We start from the raw sequence: 7712 nt of genomic DNA, 5'->3' as shown, positions 1-7712 counted from the left end.
ATCCCTATACCCAGTGTTTGTTTCTATTCTAGCTTCTTTCCCAGGTACAAATGAATTTTTGATTAACTGTACGTAACATCAAATAACGTCCCTTTGAATACCGACTAAGATAATGTTGAAATTCTCTTTCATAATGAACATTACTGAGTCGAATAAGAACGTCCATCTGACTCCAAACTATTGCATAAAACTAACACCCTCAATGTCTCTTCCTGTTAGAGGCCCCCAACATTAGCCCAAACATTCCATCTTTAAATGCTTGTTTTGAAAAATGCATACGTATTACCGTCGAGGACTGTCCAGAAATTCACCCCGAAAGAATTTGGTCCCAGAATTTGGTGGTCTTGTTGCGGTCTAGTCCCCCAAAACTCCACGAAACTCCAACGCTCTCCTAAGGTGTTGGCTGCTGATCAGCTGCACACAAAAAGGGAAAGGAAGTCACGCGTGTGCATAAATCAAGCGCACGCGCGTGCGCGGTAGGTCCACGGTGTGCAGGAGAGGAGGGCGCAAGCCGTGAACCGTAAGAAAATTCCTAACTAATTAACAACTTTTCAAAAGAAAAACTCCCCATTCAAATGGGAAAAGGCATGTGTGTGTTTGTAAGTGTGTGATAATAAAATTAGAACACTCGGCGCACGCTTCGCCTAGTGGAAGGTAGTTTGGAATGCAATTTCCCATCACTTTTTCCTCAATAATATATCGAAGTCGTTTAAAAAGGAGCGCGGAAGCAAATATGCAACCGAAAATAAATACTCCCAGAGTTTTAGGGTGGAAAAATATTAATTAGAAGTTTATGCCTCTTATGTGCGCAAGCAGCCAGAGGACACATGTCTCACGGGGTTTTAAAAATAGAACTAATCCGTAGTAGAGAGCCAAACAAAGAAAAAATCCTTCAGGAGGGGAAATTTATGCGCCAAGCCGCGCGGCCGGAAAGGCATCATTTGTTCCAATTTCGATGTAATCCGCCGGCTCTACTTCTTCATCTTCTTCCTAGTCACCTCGTAGTCTTGGTACGCACAGCAGAAAATTCCAATCCGTACCGTCAATTTCTCGTTAAAACAAGCTTTTCGTTTCCACCATCAGTTTTCCGTTTTCGGAACCGCCCGCCGACACGCATAAACGAAAAAAAATGTACAAAATCCAAACGACGATTGATTTTTGAAGTGCGAGTACAGCGACGCGAGCCGCAGCGTTTAATGCTCATTGGCCATTAAAAGTTTTGCACATCAAAATCGAGCCTTTCGAAAACTGGACAGGCGAGGGGGACGAAAGAAACAAAAAACTGGGTCGATAGGCTGTGAGGCTGACTGACCGGGGAAAGGCCGAGCGCGCGCGTGTGGACACACTCGGGCCAAATCGCCCAATGAATCTTTCATTCACTCCCGTCCGCAATCGATCGGTTCAAAGTTCGAAAACGATGTTGTATGTTTGCTTTATTTAACATTCCTCTCTTTCTCTCGCTCTCTCTCTGACTCCTCTACTTTGTTTCAACATTTTCTTGAAGTCAGCATAAATTGGACTCCTTCCCACCAGCGGATAATGTTCCTGCCAGCTGCCAACAGGAGACTGCGTACAGGAGAAGGACAGCGGGAGGACAGGAACTCTTTGAAGCTGATTCGTCTCTTCCGCCGTTTCACCTTCAATCTCCACCCTGGAGCGCTTTGGAACGCATTTTAATCGAATCGAATCGATCAAAAGCTTCTCGGTCTACACTCAAACGCGCGCGAGGCGAAGCGAACGATGGGATGGATGGATGGATGGGATTATGCGACCTACGGTACGGCATGACACGGCTACACAGTCACCCACGGTACACGGCTGGCCCTTGGCGTATGATTTGGCGTGAAATAAGCGCAAAAAAGGCTGAATGCGTATTGCGTAACGGACTCGTATTGGACCTGTGGACGTAAAATTAATATTTGGACAGCAAAGTGAAGGAATTAAGGATAGAAACTTTCAGCAAACGGGAAGAAACATTCGTAAGGATCGTTGTTTATTCTACTTTTCCCTTTTCCCTACTATTCCATCTACTTTCTTATCGTATTTTATTTCCCCCCCAGCCGCCGCATTTTTAATGGCTGGCACAGCCCTCGACGAACGGGAAGTCAGGCGCGTTTGCACGCGATTCATCACCGCGGCACCGCGAATGGCAGGCGCACGCGAGGTGCGAAAGGGCAACTTTCACACCATTATGGCCGGGCGCGTGGTTTTCCATCGCGCGAACGGATCCAACAGTGGACCGCCGCTTTTCCATTGCCCGCCACGACCGACACGAGAGCGCGTTGGCGTCTTGCGCGATCACGCGATCGATGGACAGCGGCCAAATCAGTTCGGCCCAAATCGGACCGGTTCCCAACCGACCGGTGCAGAAGTCCGGGCCGTATGGCCGGTGTGGGAAAGCACATCGACATCAGCACTCCGTTGCCTTTCATCTTTTCCTGACCAGTTGGCTAAGGCGAATGATGAGAACGAGCGTGATAAGAGTCCGTCCCAAGCACGGCCCAACGCGCAAAGTACACACCGCTGTTGTTGTTGTTGTGGCGGTTTTGCGCTGTGGTCGTGTGCTACAACAAGTCAAAGTCAAATGTGTGCGGGAAGGGTGTAGTAAATTAATCTTTTGGTTTTTTGCTGTTTAACTAATATAATCGTTATTGCTTCGTGTTACAAGCAATGGAGTCACTTTATTTTTACATTTAATATCATTTAGAAATTGTAGTGACTAATTGAAAGCGTGTTGGATTGTAGTGTATTTAATTTTAATTCAATTTTAGTAAGGAATTTCAATAAAGAATATCAGTAGTTTGTTTGGACTTATCAAGCAAATCATACACACGAATAAGTTGAATTTACTATGTTTGAAAGGATACATCAGGCCTTCATCAGCATCCTGCTATGAAGCAAGCTCAGACGGCGCTCTTGTACCATTCGAACAAGACCTGTTCGATGTCTTATAGACCTGGCATGATGGCACTGCAAAACGCGCTATTTGTTCATCTCCAAAATGAAGCATTTTCAAAGTTTTAATAAATAATCAGCCACAGGGGAAGAGATTCTACGAATAATTTTGCTAGTAGTTCACATCAATAACAGTAAAAAAATCGTTCTAATTTCATGATGAAAAATGTAAGCAAACGTCCATGCCAAAACAAATACAGTGCATGCGCATGATGCATTATGTACACGTACTATTTTTTTGTACGTTTCAAACCTGTATAGTTAATCTTCATATATTTGGCGTAAACGTCCTACGCGGACATGCCGGCCTATACAGGCTTTCAAGACTTTATTCAATACCACGTAGCCGGATAGTCACAGTCCTTACTACGGGGAGGTCCATTCCGGGCTTGAACCCATTACGGGCGTGTTATTGAGTCGTTCGAGTTGACGGCTGTACCACGGGAGCGCCCTGTATAGGTAATGTTATAACCGTTTGTGAATTCATTCCATTAATTATAAAACATTATTGTTACCAATTTTACTACAGCAAGTACTTGAACAAACATGAAAATGTCCTGAATTGATTTTACTTACTGTAGCTTTGCTGCGTTTGACAGTAAAAGTACGCACAGCACAGGCGGGTATCGAACATCACCGATAGAATCAAAGTGACATGTTCGACACGATGTATTTTTGTCTTGTTTGGTGGACAAGCTAACCCTTATAGCTTTATGAGTTTGTTTCGGGCTGGATGTCTTGGTCGATTGGTGCCAGAGCGCCTCCAACAATTGTCAATAAATCTCTTATCACAATCCAAACATACTCCTTCAATGTGGAATAATGACCTTATATCTAAAACGATTTAATGTAAACATATTTCCCTGACATCTGTAAAACACATTAAACCGCTCATAGGTATCATGTGAGGTATCAACACAACTACAACCTGCAGTCTATGTAAGAGGACGTTGTTCATACAACCTATCTCATTCTAGAATATTCAATTCTGATGTATCTTTGAAGCTGCATATGCATATGATACTTTTCTGTTGTTTTTGTAGCAGTTGAAGATATAGAAGAGATTGAAGATACGGTCCAAAGAACACGCATTAGATCAGAAGGTTGGATCAAACAGAGGGCGAGAAGGAACTTGACACATAGACGAGAACACATATTGAGTGTAATATATCCTTACTGAGCCCCAGTTTCGATGAGCTGATCATGTCATTCAAAATGATACCAGACAATCAAGTCCGAATCATTGTTTCGTTCAAATTCCCCGTCCACGATGGTCAGAGTCAGAATGCATTTTAGTTATGCAATTAGTAATTAAGTAGCATACTAACAATGGTGATTGACACACAACGGCTCGAAATATGGATTCATCCCATATTTAGTGACAAAAGTATGGCTAAAACAGCTTCAGACGACACATTCATAATTCATCCATAAATGGTTTTAAATGCCCAAAACTCAATACCTGAACTACTGCATATGACCCCATTCGTAATACTGGATGAACGATGCGCTCGATTTCAATTGTTGATCCAAAACGGCTTTAGATGATGGGCATTAGTTACCTTTAGGTGTTACCTTGACATCCCAGAATCACCCGGAACATCATTGTAACACATTGTCACATTGTTCCAACCATGCACTTCACTGTATGTATGCACTTCCGGGGAATCAATTTTACCCATTTTGAGCTGCTCAGTGTTGTCCCCGGTTTGTCGCATGTGTGCAAATCCCGTTTTAATATTCCTTCCATCATAAGGGATTTCGCAACTAAACAGCTTAGCCTGAAAATGCCTCATTCTCGCTCGACTACTCACTGCTGGAAGCAGGATAAGCCTTCAACAAACCACAGAGCTAGCCGTGTGTAAAGGCTGCAGAGGCCAAATTCAATCAAACAACCACGCTTACACTCTCTCCCTGTGGTATGTCAACGCATATTGGCGTAGGCAAAGGGAGGGGACTTAGCTTTGAAGCAAGCTTCAATTAATTTACAACAATCCGATCCGTGTTCGGGGCTTCGCATGAGTAAATGGTATTCATCAAAACATCATCCACATGTATTGCCTCCCCCCCTACACGGACTCACTCCCCCTTGCAGCCTGAATTTAGGCACGCAAAAAATGGAGAATTGTAGGGGTGCATTCGGAAATAAAAAACAAACGAGAAAACAACTGCTTCGGTACGAGGTTGACGTTGAGTTGTTCATTAAAAAACAAGAAGCAGTTGGTGCGCCTATCGTTACTCGACCGGATTTCAGCCAATTCTCGTCGCATCAAAGGGAACGCAGTCGTGTGTTTTATAGTATAAAATTTGTGTGCGTTTTTGCTCCCGTCCAGAATGCGGAATGCCTCTAAAGCTCGTACAAGGGTCCTTTTTTGTGCCCCCCTCCTCCCTTTCGATGAGAGGGCCTACAAACAGAGTTTGATGTGTTTTGAACTCGCGTGTGGTAAAATGTGAATATTTTTCACATACGTCCCGCGTGAAGCTTTACTCAACCGAAAGCGAGGGGGGAGGGGGGGGCGAAAAAACAAGAGGACGCATAACTATATTGGTACACACACACACACACACACACACACACACACATATGCATACGGTCATGTGTATGTGTGAAAAATAACTTTCCTTTTCACATCAACCACCCAGGATGTAACAGCACGAAGGGTATCCGGCAAGAAGGTGCGGGAAGCCTGTTTGCGTTGCTTGTTGTCGTCATGCAATTTTTTGATTTCAACTGGCACACACGCTCTTGAGGTGCGATTAGAGGCTGCGGAAGCATGAACATTGAATGTTGGTCTACTTGTTATATTATCTCCGAAAACATGTTGACTGATAAAGTCGCACTTTATGGTGTTTAACATCATTTCACATCGAATAAAACTCTCACAATGAGCTTTGTTGTCTTTCTAGACACAAATTCACGCTAATATTTCTAGAAAATGGTGAAAATTTAAGAAACTACACAAAGATACAAATAATTTTTACAGTATACTATAAGTTATCGTTTAAAGCATGGCATTTGCTATCGTTTGATGTATGACACTGCATAACTCTTACATAAAAACAAGTATAGTGTAACTTTGATAAGAGAAAACTAAGAAGATTTTCAAAAATTTCTTGAAATTCCCTTTCCTAATTTTCTGGAAATAAGTGTTATCTGGGACAGTATTCCGTATTTTAAGCTCCAGTATCAACAATAATCAACAAATAACTTCAAGATACAGGGTTTTCCCACGATTTATTGGCTCTCGTAAATGTTCGGATTTGTCTCACGATTTATTCAACGTATCCTACGGATTGTTGGATCGTTCCCACGATTTATTGGAATCGTCCCATTTCACATTAATACAAATGATTCAAAAATTATAGTAAATGCTCAATAAACGATCTGAAAAAAACATGGGATGAGTCCAAAAATATGCATGAAACAACCAAACGACATTGGGCAATCTTGTAAGACCAACAGCAATTAATTTCCCTTGGATCCGTACTAAATTTCTCGCTAATCGAGGTTTCCTGAATATGTATATATTCTTTCACTTCTAGTTTTATCGCAAACATGCGTCTTTCCGATTGCTGTTAAATATTTTTGTTAAATATTCGAAAAAATCAACAAAAACTTCATTCTCACTTTCTCATCCGCTACCTCTAATCACTACTTCAGGAGAGAATGTGGCCTAACAGACCAGCAAGTGCGTATTATATATATTTTTTTATTATTGCACTAAAAGCTACCCAAAAGCCTTCCGATGCAGCTTTCCTCTCTCTTTCTCTCTCTCTCTCTCTCTCTTTCTCTCTCTTTCCATTTTTTAGTATATTTGTTTACTTTTTATGGTCCTTGGTAGAGCGCGCGCACGCCTCTGAGCAGCACTCCCAAAATCCAATCCGACATGCGTTTGACGGGTTTATAGCGCACGACTGCTGCCGAAAAGGGAGGGAAGAGGAGAAGAGACGGAGAGAGAGAGTTATGGCAGTAAATAGTAGAAGCCGAGAGTGCCACAGTGCCGCCACTATTTGTACATTCATTCAATAAACATACAGACACGCACGCACATACGGTCGCGTCGTGGTGTGCCCGTACACGCCGAAATTAAAACAAATCCCAAAGCGGGACTATAAACCGTCACCCACACCCTCCACGAACCCGAAGTTTGGTGGGGGGGAGATGACGTTTGATGTCCACGACGGATGGGCAGGTCAGCTGGAGGGGGTTGAGGGCAGAAAGGGGGTCTAATTCTGCATCCCGCACTACCACCGCGTTCGAAAATGAAAAGCTAACAACACCAGACAAAACATCCTCCCGTTTCACGGCTTTCTCTCTCTCTCTCTATCACCATGCTTTTACTGGTTTTCAGTTTCATATGTACAGATTTTGGGGCTTTTTTGTTGTAGTTGTCCATGTGCCAACTACCACCGCCCCCCTTCCCCTTCACACGTGTCCACCACTTACGCCTTTAGCCGCTATTTGAACGACGCGCTGTTGCACATTGCCCGTGTCGCGATGACTGTTCATTCCTCTAGGTCTCCCCTCACACCCGGCTTTTGTGCACACACGGTCCCCAGCAGCTCCAAAGGCAGCCGGCAGTTTCGGCCAGCGAGTGCTGCGTTCATTAATTCACTCGTACACCCCTCTCCCGAACGAAAAAAAAAGCGACCCAGCCGGGCAATTTTCCAGTCCATGCCACGATGGTGGCTGCAACCCAACCAACACATCGCCCGGTCAAAGCGCCCGTCGGCGCGCAAACAAATGCTGTAAAAGC

This window comes from Anopheles arabiensis, chromosome 3 (assembly GCF_016920715.1).
Source record: "Anopheles arabiensis isolate DONGOLA chromosome 3, AaraD3, whole genome shotgun sequence".
Classification (NCBI taxonomy): Eukaryota; Metazoa; Arthropoda; class Insecta; order Diptera; family Culicidae; genus Anopheles; species Anopheles arabiensis.
The sequence above is the reverse complement of the archived record's forward strand: the minus strand, read 5'-3'. Positions refer to the sequence as shown.